At 41.3% G+C, this 14,501-nt stretch overlaps 1 protein-coding gene across 1 annotated transcript in view; it reads left to right on the top strand.

Moving 5' to 3' along the window:
- Positions 1 to 14,501, top strand: part of NRXN3 (neurexin 3) — a 1,138,093-nt gene that overhangs the window by 48,704 nt on the left and 1,074,888 nt on the right. The window lies entirely within an intron of this gene.

Raw genomic sequence — 14,501 nt, 5'->3', positions numbered from 1 at the left:
GAGGGGTCCCAGACTGTGAGAGGGCACAGGCCAGGCTGAGGGACCCCCCCTTCCCCCCGAGTGCACAAATTTTTGTGCACCGGGCCTCTAGTATATCTATAAAAATTTAAAATTGAGTTGACCACTAACAGAGAAATAAGCAAGTCTAGAGGAGGAATTGGTGAGTTTGCTTTTAGACAGGTTGATTTCAAGGATCTACTGTAAATTTTAATTTTAGATAGATGAATTATTCCAGCAGACAATCTATTTTGGGGCCCTGGGGCTTTGGAGAGTAGCATAGATAAAGATGTGCCAGTGAATGAGGTAGATTAGTGAAAAGAGGAAAGAAAGCCTTCATCAGATGTTTGGGGAAACCACTTTTTAAGGAATTTGGAAAAAAGGCTGATAACAGAGGCTGAAAATGAGTCATCAAAGAGTTACTTGGAAAGTGTGCAATCAGGAAACCCCAGAAAAGAGAATTTTGAGAAGGGAGTGATAGATAAAAATGTCAGCTACTGCACAGATACTGAGTGTTCTACAGATTGGTACCCATTTAAATTTAATTAGTAGGCTAGTAGTAACCTTATTTCAGAATTATTTACTCATCAGTTAAATATTTTTTATCATGGGAGGCAACTAAATTAAAATACAGTATTTTGACTGCTGCTGGAGAAGTTGGTAAAAATTCTCTCCTCTTTCATCAGTGGTTAAATAGGAGGCATTTAATAAAACATTTGGTAGTGTTTACTTCCATGCCAGTCTAAAAATGAACTCTACAGTTTAGGAGCCAGAGGTAACAGTGAGTTTTTAACAAGTCTTAGCTTCTTGTCAGGACACCTGTTAGACCTTTGGTGATAGAAAGGCACCCCAACCACCATATATATTCCCTAGGCTTCTTGAATACTTTCTTGTCCCCTTGATCACTCCAGTTTGGCCTGATTAGATGGTACCAAGATTTCTACCTGCTGATTTAGATTCCAAAGGAAGTTGGTAAATGGAATGACATAATTCTAATATGCCTCTTCCAGTTTCTGGTAGCTGTCAGCAATGCCTAACTTGTGGATTCATCCCTCCAATCTCTGCCTCCACCTTCACAGTGCCACCTTCTCTGTATGTGTATAATCTTCCTCTGCATCCTCTTTACAAGAATACAGGTAATTGCATTTGGAGCCCACCTGAATAATATAGGATAGTCTCACCTCAAGAACTTAATCACAGTAGCAAAGACCCTTTCCAGCAAGGTAACATTTACAGGTTCCTCATATCTTTGAGGGAAATTATTCAACCTACTGTAGAGACAGATGTCTTTCCACCTTTGCAGACTTAAAGTGCTTACGCTTCCAGGAACTTGGTTTTGCTTAAAGACATACCTCATGAATAAACAGCTTCCAAACTGATGGCCCATTTAAAAGAATCTTGGGGCTACTGTCAGGAAGGGGCTAATTTAGGTCAGCCCCATGCCATTGGACAGGCAGGTGTGGTCAAATTCCTAGTCCTCAGCATGAAAGTAAACAATTGATCCTTATTGAGAAGCTGATCAAGTGTCTAGAAGAGCTGGTTGGAGTTCTGAGCAAGTCAGCAAGGCAACCAGTTCCTCTTACATGTCTCTGTTTTGTGTGGATCTTTTCCCAGTTCTGGGGGACAGGTGTGCTCAGCTGGCCTGGGACTCACTCCTCTGTGTCCAGTGGTAGCTTTTGTCTTCTGTTTTACCAGGAGCGTCACAAAGGATCTAGGTCAGTGATGGCGAACCTATGACATGCATGTCAGAGGTGACACATGAACTCATGATTTGGTTGATTTTTCTTTGTTAAATGGCATTTAAATATATAAAATAAATATCAAAAATATAAGTCTTTGTTTTACTATGGTTGCAAATATCAAAAAATTTCTATATGTGACACGGCACCAGAGTTAAGTTAGGGTTTTTCAAAATGCTGACACGCCAAGCTCAAAAGGTTCGCCATCACTGATCTATGTGGTCACTGGGAGGGAAATTGAGGTGGGATCAAGAGAGAGTAGGAGCTCTGGAATACAAATTTAGAGCAGGGAGTTCAAAAATTTTTGAATTAGGAAAGAACTTCAGTATTTGAACTTGGGATGCAGACACTTCCTGGTTCCTCTATACCTGCAGTGCATCTCTCACATATAACCTAAGGAAGGGCATGGGCCCCAGGAGAGGTCTTCTGCAAGGCTCTTTCAGGTGCTCCTGAATGTGCTTCCTTCAGTGGGCACACCTGACTGTAACCTGCTAGCCTAAGCCACAGGCAGGGGAAACTAACTTTTCTAGAGATTTCTTTATGATTCAGACCACTGGAGAAGCTGGATTTAAGGAGGGATCTTAAGAAAACAGTTGTTTATTTTTTCTTTTATATATAGAGATGATAATAATAGCTATTGAGTGCACAGGCACTCAAGCCAGACTTATCTGTATTTCATTCTGGCTCCACTATATAATAGCTCTGTGACTTCATGTAGATCTTAAAATCTCTGATTCCAAAAAATCTCTTTTCTTTAAAATAAGGATAATAGTAACCATCACTTACCATGTGGCAGGGAGTATTCTAGACACTTTGCATATACTTAATCTTCTAGTCCACATGAAAACCCTATGAGGTAAGTACTGTTATTATCCCACTCCAAAGATGAGGAAACTGAGGTACAGAGAGGTTAAGTAACAAGTAGCAAAGCAAGGATTTTTGAACCCAGATAGTTTGGCTTCAGCAAATGCCTCAACCCTATTTTATGCTGCCGTTCATGCCTCAGGCTTTTGTGAGTATAAAATAGGGTGGCCATCCACCACAGGTAGTCTGGGAAAGTGCTGGGTTATATCTGTTGTCCAAGTGAATTATTAATAGTGCCTTCTTTTTAAAAATATATTTTTATTGATTTCAGAGAAGAAGAGAGAGGGAGAGAGAAACACCAATGATGAGAATCATTGATTGGTTGCCTCCTGCATGCCCCCTACTGGGGATCGAGCCTGAAACCCAGGCATGTGCCCTTGACCAGAAATGAATGTGGGACCCTTCAGATGCACTATCCACTGAGCAAACCAGCTAGGGCAGTGCCCCCTTTTAATCTCAAATGTATCATAGTGTCATGTCTCATTTTGAATATTTGTCACATGGGGATTAAATAATTATCTGTTAAATACTAAAGATAATGTCTGGCCCAAGAAAGCCCTCCATTAAGGTTAGCTATTTCTACTTCTCCTACTGCTATCACCACCACCATCACTACCACCACCACTACCCACCATCATCCAAGTTTGGGAGGATTAGAGCTGAAGTTTAACTCAGGTTCTGAAAAAACATATCATGGGAGCAATCATTCCCCATTCTCACACCCATCACAGACGTTGCTCCCTGGTCACAGCACAGCATTCTTTCCTGCTCTGTGTCCTAGGCAGCCACTCCTAATTGACCAAACTTGACAAGCAAAATTAAAATTATTTGCTCTAGTCAGCTTTCTCAGTGGTTAGAGCATAGGCCCATGGACTGAAGGATCATGGGTTTGATTCCAGTCAAGGAACATACCTAGGTTGCAGGCTGGATCCCGGCCCCAGTTGGGGCATGTGCAGGAGGCAACCAATCGATGTGTCTCTGTCACAGTGATGTTTCTGTCTCTGTCTCTCCCCTTCCTTCCACTCTTTCTCAAAATCAATGGAAAGAAAATCCCTGGGTGAGGATTAACAACAACACAAAAGTTTAAAAATGTTAAAATTATTTGCGATACCTAGTTTCATTAAATGGAAGAATCCAAGATCTTAGTGTATGGAGAATGTGAATTTTAGCTGAGCTAGTGGGTTTCTCCATTTATATAAAAATTAATTTTATTTCCAAAAGTGATAAAGAATTTTGGACCTCTTTAGGTACACTATATCCCTTTTCTAAAGTATTTGTCTCTGCCCATTTCTCTATCATTTGCACCTCTAAAAGCATCTTAATTCATAATAATTTTCTACCCCCTGCCAATAATTGAATAAAGGGCCACTGAAATACTATAGAAACGGGCATGATAAAAATAAGGAGGAGTGAGTCATAATAGGGATTACAATTGACACCTAAGATCCATGTCTTAGAAAAGCTATCTTTAAATGTGATTTGTGTTAATTGGTAGTGAAATTCATTTCAGGTTGGTTTTGCATGGCATAAGGGACATCTAGTGGTTATCAAGGTCTCTGCAGATTTACTAAAGGTAATATAAAGTCATAGCTTAGTACCAGCACCTTGCAAGGGAACCCCCCAAAAGGAGGGGTGACCTCATTTATTGCATGACCATTTATTTTGAAGTTAACAAAGGTAAAGAAACCTGTTCATTAAAAAAAAAAAACACACACACAACAATTTGAGTACTAGCATTTCCGTCTTGTCAGTTTGAAACAACTCTAATTTGTATCAGTTTGGAAATGATTCTGTTATCAAGTACCTGCCAGCTTGGCATATTCTTGTTATCACTTTCCCCATCTCTTCTGCTGATTGTAGAAGGACTCTTTGGACCACTTTGAAAAGCCATCATCTGATTAAATCCTCTATTAGGCAAAGAAGCAGAGCTTCAAGAAATAGTTTGCAGTTGCTTCTGACAGGCAGAGCACCTTCTTTGGATGTTGCCCGGCCATCAGGAAGCCATACAGCTCTGGTCCACGTGTACTTTGTATAAATGAGTGGGCTTCACATTATAAGAGGATGAACTGCAAAGCCCCTGTGTGAACTTGCCTTCTAGCCCCAGAGTCCTCCAGGAACTTGCCCATTGGTCAGCGCTTCTTAGGCTCATCTATTACTGTCCATGGTTCTGAACCCACTGCTCTTGACTTCTAAGCTGTGTAGAACACCAACTTGCTTCCCTCATATGCTACTACTGTTTCCAACTAACTATTTTAGGTTTCTTGAAGGTTTGGTTTCATTGAATATTTTTTATAGTATTTTCCCCAGTTCTTCTGCGTTTGGGACTTTCATATAATCTCTTTCTCCAAAAGCTATTTGGCATTCCTATTGCAATCTATCTTCTTTCAGGGTAGTTTGTAGCAGCCAGAAGTTGCTAGCTGTGGCCAAAGTTTCATTGTTCGGGGATTCATTCTTTTTTTTTTATTATTCTGAGTAGAGATGATAAAGGCTATGAGGTACTGTTTCAAAATCTCCATGTGTTTTCTATGGTAGTCCAAGCTACACTGTCATAAAGAGGTGGACAGTAGTCCCTTAGCATATTCCAGAGTGGGAGGCAGTTTTGGTCCTGAGCTTTGTCAGTCAATCTCTTAGAGAATCTTGCTAGAATTTGTGTTTGATCTTTTCTTCTTCTCCTGTTAGTGCTCTGCCAAGACATATAAGCTAATGACAGCTGCCACTCCGGTGTGCATAACTTTCCATATTGATAGCCTTAAACATTCCTAAGCATGCACACTAGGGAAAACCTCACTTAATATTCAGTTATTCCATCATATGGAATCATTTATACATTCTCTCCTCTTGTAACATATCAAGCAGAATGAATATAGAGGTTTCTCTCTGCATTGTAGTCCTCAGTGACTTAGAGACATCCAAAAGTAGCCTTTGTGAGCTTCCTTGCCCTGCTTTCTCCCCATTTTCAACATCTTCTTACAAACATGTACTGACTTTGTGTCATGCACTAGGATGGGCACTTGAGACACTGAGAAGAAAGACACAATTTTCTTCACTTAAGAAGCTCCCAGTCTGAAGGGGAGACAGACATTACAGCACAACATGATAATTTCTGTGGCAGCAGTTAGAGCATGGAGCCTTGGGAGAAGAGAGGAGGAAATCAGCTGTGGATGGGAGTGGAATGATGATGAAGAAAATTGATGAAGGCTTCCCAAAGGAGGTGATGTCTAAATTATTCCTCAAATAGTGAGCAGTAGTCATTCAGATAGGTAACTCAGGTAAGGCTTATTCTGGATATGGTTTATTGGGAGAATGCAGAACTTTGGCAAGGCTGGCAATGATGAGGTGGAGTAGATCAGGGAAAGTTTTTAATGTAATGCTCTAAAGTTTGCAGTTCATTCTAAAATTGATAGAGAATCATTGAAGGATTTTAAGCAAGGAATGACATGATATCCCCAGAGAAAACAGTGAGATAATTAGAATCATTTCTAGTCCTTGGAATAAAAATAACAGTAGAGTCCTAGTAATTTAGGAAGACATTTTTTTTTAAATTTTGTCACCTTTCTAATCAAACTGCTAAAGGCTTTCTTTCTACTCTAATGGTTCATTTCCCCCTGATTGTATAAATAGCTATATTTTTTAGAGCTTTCCATAATCAGGTTACACCTACTCATTTGATGTTAGTTCCTCTGTTTTGGGACATATAACTTTCACACTAGTCAGATTGGTGTCTTCATCAAATATTCTAAGACAGGAAGACATGTGGGTGTTCACTGGGTAGGTTTGTTTCATATATAAGCAAATATAAGAAGGGTGTGTATTTACTGAGCTTCCACTATATGGCTGGAACTTAGTTACACACTGGAAATGCATTGGTTTCCATATCAGAAGCACACAGCCTCTGTGTTTAGGAAGCTTATAGTCTAAAGGACCATAGTAGTGTCATTCCTGGCAAGCACAGGGGAAATACAATCCGAGTCAAGTTTCCACTCACAGGACCTTGTACATTCATTAATTGGAGTGATAAATATATCTCACTGATATATCAATTCTGATATAAAATATACCCTCCCCCTTTAAGCATCCTATAACACTTTCTAAGCATGTTGGTAGCAGAGGTTATACCTCATGTTCCTTGTATCCTCCATGGTCTAGAGCTAAAGGGTATTTAACACATTTCCATGGGTTTTTGTTTCCAACATTATACTACAGCTAGTCAATTTACATTAAATTGGCTTTTTGCCTCAGAGGGAAGGTAGGGGAGGGTAGGGGTAAGGGGGAGAGATCAACCAAAGGACTTATATGCAAGAATATAGGCCTAACTAATGGACACAGACAACAGGGGGGTGAGGGCATGAGTGGGGGGGATAGGGAGTAATGTGGGGATAAGGACACATGTATAATAACTTAATTAATAAAAAATTAAAAAAATGGCTTTTTGTATCAGAGGATAACAAGGTAGAGAATAGGTTCACCTCCAGTTTCATCTCTCTCTGACTGGTGGCAACTTCCTAGGGCATTGCCTTGAGAAGAATCCTGAAGCTGCATCTGGGTTTAATGGCAAAGGGAGTAGAATAGAATGGCATCGATTAATAATAAATGCCATCTGCCAAGAAGGAAGAGGAGAGACACATACTTGCCAGCATGGCTCTAAGACATGGGAGAGTTTTCCATTCAAGTATGGCTGGAGAATCATCTGGAAAATGTTTTTAGATCCTAGAAAGATGTTTCATGATCCATTGACAAGGCCTATCTTGGAGAACTATGGCTCATACATGCCAGTTCGTATCTTTATTGCCTGGGTCTATCTATGCCAATTCTCACGTCTGTCAATACCAAGTTCTTGCATCATGAATTTAGTAGAAGTCTAGTAGGTTTTGCTTGGATGATCAAGTCTGTGTTAGCAAATTTTATATTCTGTAATAGATTGAGCCTTTATAGTATCCTGACTACCCCACAAATTTGATTGCTGATTTTTTCCCTATGAGATACATGGACATATGGCAGCCTGTTCTTGGTTAGCCTTTTTAACTACATAAAAGTCCTAAGAAAGTTCTTGAGAATAAAAATGAGACCTTCACTGTAATTGTGCCAAGGGTTGGGAATCATTCTCAGCCTGTTAACATCTATAATTGAACAGAAACCTATCTTATAATTTCCATTCTTCCACGAAGAATCCATCAAGAAAACAAATGTTTGTCTAAGTTTTGAGCATACGTGATAATGACCTGCATTGTTAGCAAGTCTGTTGAGCTGATATACGTGGCCCTTTGACTAGTGGTGATGGAGTAACTGATGTGGCATAGCGCTCTCTCTCTCTCTCTCTCTCTCTCTCTCTCTCTCTCTCTCTCTCTCTCTCTCTCTCCTCTCCTCTCCTCTCTCTTTCTCTCTCTCTCTTTCTCTGGCTGGAATACCTGGTGCCCAGAAGACTGGATACTTCCTTCAAAATGAGGAAGGGACTGAGGACTTTCCTGGTTCCACATCAGTTTGCCTGGATTTTTGCTGTACCTCCAGCTTGCCTTTTGTCCCTTTTTTCTTTGCTTGGCTACTCTTTTATACATGGGATCATATTCATAGATCAGAGATTATAAACTGGTGGTCCTTGGTGATATAAATCAGATCTATTATGCTTGACCCACAGAGTGTTGATCACACAACATTAAAAGTTAATTAACTGTCAACATTCTACTATTTTTTAAACTTTATCTGGAGTCTTTTTCAACTTTATTTGGAGCCCTAGAACTTAGATATTTTTTTGGTTCCTGCCTGCACATCTAAAACTCAGTCCCATTTTCTGTTTCTGGTGCTTAGTTTTTCTCTTTGTTTGATCCAATCACTGTTATCAGAATTAAAGCATGGAAATGCTGGTATCTGTGGTATGTATCAGTTGGGACTTTGGGCCCTAGGTTGGATGTCAGCTGCAGCTCAGCAGGCAGTTAGTTTACTGACCCCTGTTAGCAAGACTATAGATGCAGATGTGGCCCCAGCCATGCCAAACATTAGGTTTTTCTGATATTGGAAGCTAGGAGGACCATCTGCTGCCACATTTGTGCTTGGACTTCACTGCTGGAGTTTGGTCAGTGGCACACTTTGATAGAAAATGATGTTAATGATAATGAATATAAATCTGTGCAGAGGTATAGGGTGTGCAAGTGTGTGTGTGTGTGTGTGTGTGTGTGTGTGTGTGAGAGAGAGAGAGAGAGAGAGAGAGAGAGAGAGAGAGAGAGAGAGAGAGAGAGAGAGAAAGAGAGAGAAAAGACAAGGAATGGCCATAGGCATTTATATGTATTATAAATGCCACTGTCTCTTGAGTTGATAGTCGGTTTAGAGCTTATCCTCAGAGAGAATATTTTCTTCCTGATGACCCCATGCCAGGCTAACCTGTCTGTTGCTTTAGTTCTGGCTTTTCACAGAAAATAACAACATTAATAGTAATAACTACCATTTACTGAGTGCCTGTGGAGGGTCAGAAACTGTGTGAGTTACTTCTGTATGTGATAATATTATCCCACCCATTCCTTACAACCCTGTGAAGTGAGACTTGTTCTTTACATTCTGCAGGTGAAGAACCTGAGGCTGAGATCAGTTAAATATTTTGTCCAAGGTCACATAGCTGGCAAGGGCGAAGCAGGACTCAAACCCTGGTTAGTGAGACTGAAAAATCCATGATCTTAACCACTGCCTTATTGAGTCAGAGATCTAATTTAATGAAAATATAAGCATTTATTAAGAATTGGTACAGCGTGGTACTATTTCAGATTTTAAAAGTGTAATGCATAGCTCAACCAGCATGGCTCAGTGGTAGTCAACCTATGAACCAGAAGGTCATGGTTCAATTCCTGGTCAGGGCACATGACTGGGTTGCAGGCTGGATGCCCAGTGGGGGTGTGCAGGAGGCAGCCAATCAATGATTCTTTCTTTGAAATCAATAAAAATATGCATAGTTTTTGGTGATAAGGTATTTTTTAATGACAAAACATGTGCTTATTCAAAGATAACAAAGTAGGGAGTTTGAGTGACAAAGGAGTGCAGCAGACAGTTCATAGGAGGGGAAATCACAGCTGACAAGAGTCATCAGTTGCTGAGGGACAGAGGGGAAGTGAGATAGAGAAAGTAGGATTTATGATTGTGTGGCCACACCAGAAGCAAGATTCTTTCACAGTGCTTTTTACTTATTTCCCCTGAGTAGGAATGCTACACATTAATATTATTAGCATAAAAGTTTAGCTAGAAGCTGCACCATCTTGAAAGCTGAAGAGAAAAAGCTCATTTCATTATTATCTATTGTCAAAGGATTAAATTTGGGTGAGAGGCAGATATTTGTCTTTTGCTTGTTGTATGCAAACTGCTCCACTCATAGGTATAAATTTGAAAGGCTTTATTGGGATTTGTAGTCAACGCTGTTCCACATCAAGGCACCCGACACTGGCTTTACACCATTCTGTTTTGGCTAACCTAGACACTCAAGCAAGTGTTCCCCAGTGTCCTGACCTTCAAAAATCCTCCACTGACCTGGTTCAGCACAATGGTGCTCAGTCATGAAATCATGAACCTACAAATGATGGTCTTACAAGCTGACCTGGTGGCTTTTATTGAAATTGTCCTATATGTAGACCCAGAGAGAATTAAATATGCTTTAAAAACAAGAGAAAAGAAAGCCTAGCTGGTAAACCTCTTGTTCCTTGACAGGAGAAAGAGGACTGAGCAGCCATCTGGGCACTGCAGGGCACATGCCCACATTCCCTCCTTCTAGCTCCCTTACTGGAGTGCACAGGGATGTGGCATTTACAACCGAATACATGGAGATATGTTCTCAGGAAGCCAAGAACAGTGTGGCCTGGGATAAGATGGAAGAGGGAGAAAAAAATACTTCTGTAAGCTAGGACTGTCTCTACCCATTAGATTCATTCTCATGGACCTGCCACATAGCTCAGGCATCATGGAAGAATTTAATGTAAAAAACACATTATGTAAATTAGAATAATCTTTTCCAATCATGGCAAATGGTTTTGGCAATAGGACAGACAGCTTCATTACTGGCAGGCAATATAAGGATTCTAAGTTTATCAAATGAGAGGGATCAGCAAGGACAGAGTAGCCAGCGAGGGCCTGGAATGGGTTTGATTGTAGATCTTGGTGATAGGGCACTGTTTAAAGAATTTGAGAGAAGAGGAAGACACTGTAGCCTGGGAAACTTGGGGAGCAAATATGAAGAAGCCCAATCCCTGAGATTATAGAGATGCCTCTGAGGTAACTTGGAGGTACTGGTACACTTGTGCATGACCATGGCCATGGTCCTGCACTGGACAGGTTGAAAAGATGCAGAGGTTACCCAACTGCAGCAAGAGAGATGTGAAAACTGGATATATATATACTAGAGGCCCAGTGTATGAAATTTGTGCATGGTGTATGTGTGTGTGTCCCTCAGCCTGACCTGCACCCTCTCCAATTCAGGAGCCCTCAGGGGATGTCCTACTGATGGCTTAGGCCCACTCCCCATGATTTTCTGCTCTCTGTGGGGCCTGCCTGCTCCACACCACAGTGACTGTCAAGCAGGCTGTGCTGGGTACTGCCTGCGGGCCCCACTTGCCTGGTCCTGGGTTGCCGAGGCAAAGGCCAAGCAGGTCCTGCTGGGAGCTGCCTCCTCCCTGCTGTCAGTCTCCACGGAGGTGATGAGGTTAATTTGCATACTCACTTCTGATTGGCTGTGGGCATCATGAAGGTATGGTCAATTTGCATCTTTCTCTTTTATATATTAATTAATTAATTTATAATGTTAGGGCCAAAAATAGATAAAGAGTTCACCTTCCAAGAACATTTTTGAGAAGTGTGGTTATCTTTGGCCAGTTTTTGGCCGTGATTTTCTTGACTGTCTTTCAAAAAATCTGCATTCTTGTTACCTTCTGTTCCTGTCTCCACTGTATATCCTTCTTACAAAAGTGTTCCTCTTCATGGGACTCTACATCCCTTTTCTTTAAAATGCCTTTTTTTATTCCTGCCTTCTGTAGGGATACCTGAGCTCTCTTTACAATTATCTTTCAATGGAGCCAAGTCTCTGTCTGTCCCATTGGGATGAGCTATTGTTATGCATTAATAATTAACCTTTACAAGGAGCTCTCATCTTCCTAGGTATTTAGCCCAATGCAGAAAAAGCCAAAGTTTGGTTATGACAGAGAGATCTCACATTCTGGGGCATAATAGTGGTGGTTAGAAAGAAGAAGCTGCAAGTCATTAAACTTTTATTTTCTGGTTCACTCACTGGAGAGATTGCTAAGGATTCTAGTATAGTCTCCCCTTTGCACATGGTCAGTCCAGGACAGGGAAAATAGGAAATTCAGCTGTTGAATTGGGGAGTTGGACATGCATGACTTTCCACATAAGGTTAAAGATGAGCATCATGAGAGCTGCTAGTGGGACCTCAATTGGAGTGTTCACAGTGATAAAGCACATGGATTCTGGAGTCCAGCTCCATGGGTTCAAGTTCAGTTCTACCACTTACCAGCTGTGTGACTGTAGACTGGTTCCTTAACTATTCTCTGTGTTTTTGCAACAGTAAACTGGGGGAATGATGAGGATATTTAAAATGGGTGTTGTAAGCATCTAATGCAGTGGTTCTCAACCTGTCGGTTGTGACCCCTTTGGCGGTCGAATGACCCTTTCACAGGGGTCGCCTAAGACCATCCTGCATATCAGATATTTACATTACAATTCATAATAGTAGCAACATTACAGTTATGAAGTAGCAATGAAAATAATTTTATGGTTGGGTCACAACATGAGGAACTGTATTTAAAGGACCAGAAGGTTGAGAACCACTGATCTAATGGCTTCAGATCCTTGGCATAGTGCCTGGTAGAAGGTGCTCAGGAAATATGAATATCATTATTATTTTCAGTGTTATCGACTATGGTTAGGCCCATGGTCAAGGTCATTTAATAGGTGAGCCATTTTTTATTCTTTGACATTAGTTACATATTAAAAGGCAGACAGCTCTGCTTAAATCTCTCCTGGTGATAGGGGAGAGAAGGGAAACAGTTCTATAGCTGGATGTTAGGGATTAAATGATAGGTACTGGAATGACTCAACCAATTAACTTATCACTGAGATGGATTCTCAGACTATTTTCAACCTTTAACTCTTGTTATTTTACTGAAAATGGACATGATAGTACAATCTTCTCTGATCTTTCTTTGGAAAGGATAAAATCAGATGAATAACAAATACAACCACCACCCATAAAATAGCTGAGATTTTTATACCATTATTTTGTGCCACTTCTAAGTGCTTTATGTGTATTAACTTATTTCATACTTATAAAGTCATTTACTCCTATGTTCCCATTTTCACAGGAGAAAACAGACTTAGATAAACTTAAAAACTTTTCCAAGATCACATAGCTTGTAAGTAGTGGATGTGGGATTTGAATGTAAATTTCAATCTGGATCTTAGAATTTGAATGAGATAATGTACAGGACATAGTACAGAGGTTGGCATAATCAGTGCTCTAATGTTGGCCCCTTTACCTTCCAATATTTTTCTCTGTTTATTATATGCATGTGGACATTGCTTAGAGATCAGAGGTCTAGGGCACTGATCCATCCCAGGACACTGCATCAAAATTCAGTTCTAGTAACAGCAAAATCTTTTTGAAACTCTGATTTGGAGGAATAAAATCATTCCCTGCTTTTATGTGGATTATACCAGGTTTAGAAAGTCATAATATATTTGTTTATATTTTAAGGTGTTTCATTCCCTCAATATATATATTTATACTAGAGGCTTGGTGCACAAAATTCATGCACTTCGGGGGGGGGTGGTGTCCCTCACCCTGGATTGCCAGAGAGCACAGGCCAGGCCAAGGGACCCCACTGGTGCACAGTCGGGGCTGGGGAGGGACGCGGGAGGTTGGCCAGCCAGGGAGGGACAATGGGAGGGCTCCAGGGTGTTTCCAACCCATCTTGCTCAGTCCTGATTGGCCAGACTCCAGCAGCAAGCTAACCTACTGGTCGATTATAGCCCAGTGGTGGTCAGTGCATGTCATAGCGAGTAGTTGAGCAGGCTTAGCATATCATTAGCATATTACACTTTGGTTGAATGATCAACTGGATGACTGGACACAGCATATTAGGCTTTTATTATATAGGATGGTCAACCTGCAGAGGGAGGTGACCGGCAGCGGGGGGTGGGGAGGTGGGACTGGCAAGTGGGCAGCACCAGGCCGGCCAAGGTGGGTGCCAGCGGGGGTCCCCCAATCACCTCGCTAGTCACCCCACAGATCGAACCTGATTGCTGGGCAGGCCTAGGGACCCTACCCATGCATGAATTTTTGTGCACCAGGCCTCTAGTATATATCTATACTAATAAAAGCGGAGGTGTCCTTACATGCAACATCATCACAAGATGGCCGCTACAAGATGGCCACCACAAGATGGATGCCACAAGATGGCCCCATGCACAGTGGAGGCAGGGTCCAGCGTCTCTGCCACCTTTCACAGAGGAGGCAGATCCCAGCCGAGGAGGCAGGTCACGGCAGAGGAGGGAAGTTGTGGGCAATTGAGCCAGCAGGGGAGGGCAGTTGGGGGTGATCAGCCTGGCAGGAGAGGGAAGTTGTGGGCGATCAGGCTGGCAGGGGAGTGGCTAGGAGTCAATAAGGTAGGCAGGCAGGCGAGCGGTTAGGAGCCAGTGGTCCCAGATTGTGAGAGGGATGTCCGAGTGCGGGTTTAGGCCTGACCCCATACAGGCAGTTGGATATATATATATATATATATATATATATATATATATATATATGAGAGAGAGAGAGAGATAGCACACACAATGTGCAAAGAAATGCAGATCTCCTTCCCCACCATCTCTTATTAATCATTTTCTTTAAGCAATACAGCTAAATGGTTAAAACAAATCAAATAC

Source organism: Myotis daubentonii, chromosome 1 (assembly GCF_963259705.1).
Source record: "Myotis daubentonii chromosome 1, mMyoDau2.1, whole genome shotgun sequence".
In the NCBI taxonomy this organism is placed as follows: Eukaryota; Metazoa; Chordata; class Mammalia; order Chiroptera; family Vespertilionidae; genus Myotis; species Myotis daubentonii.
The sequence above is the reverse complement of the archived record's forward strand: the minus strand, read 5'-3'. Positions and strand labels throughout refer to the sequence as shown.